Source organism: Myotis lucifugus, unplaced genomic scaffold, assembly GCF_000147115.1.
Source record: "Myotis lucifugus unplaced genomic scaffold, Myoluc2.0 scaffold_719, whole genome shotgun sequence".
NCBI lineage: Eukaryota > Metazoa > Chordata > Mammalia > Chiroptera > Vespertilionidae > Myotis > Myotis lucifugus.
The window spans coordinates 270,706-271,373 of NW_005871767.1; positions in this window are offsets into that span (position 1 = coordinate 270,706).

Genomic DNA, 668 nt, shown 5'->3' on the forward strand with positions numbered 1-668 from the left:
CTGTGCGTGACGCCCTCCCCTTCCCTCCCTCCCCCCTCCGTGTGCCTCGGTTTCCCCATAAGCAAACGGGGGCTCAAAGACACGTCACAACATAAACGAATATTCATAATAATTTTGCTCCCGGAGAGAAGCCAGACGAAAAAAAAGAGAATACTCTCCGGTCCCGTTTAGATCAAACTCAATCCCTAGAAAGTGCAGCCTCCTGACACCCTCAGCGGCTGCCCGGGGCGGGGTGCGGAGGGAGAGGAACCCAAAAAGGGCGGGAGGATCCTTTTTAGGGTCGGGAAGGGCTCACTATCTGGAAGGTGGAGGCGGTTTCCGGGAGTGAAAACTCACCCGCGTGCACTTTAAACCGGTGTGGTTTGCTGTGCGCCAATTACAGCCAATGAAGCTGTAAAAGTTTCAAGGCATCTAAGGAGAGGAGTGATAGAAGGGGGGGCTGAGCTCATCCGCGTTAAGCTCCTAATGTGGCACCGAAGGTGCATCAGGGCTCAGCGCCGCCAGCCTCCACCCGACGGGAGATGACAGTGTGATGACTGTGACCTCAGAGGGCGGCCAGCCCAGCGCACTGTCCTCGGCCGCTAAAGAAAGGCAGAGAGGATTAGGGTGAGGGTGTGGGATGCAAAGGAGACGCAAAAGGAAAGTCACCTCCCTGACTTCCCCTCTGC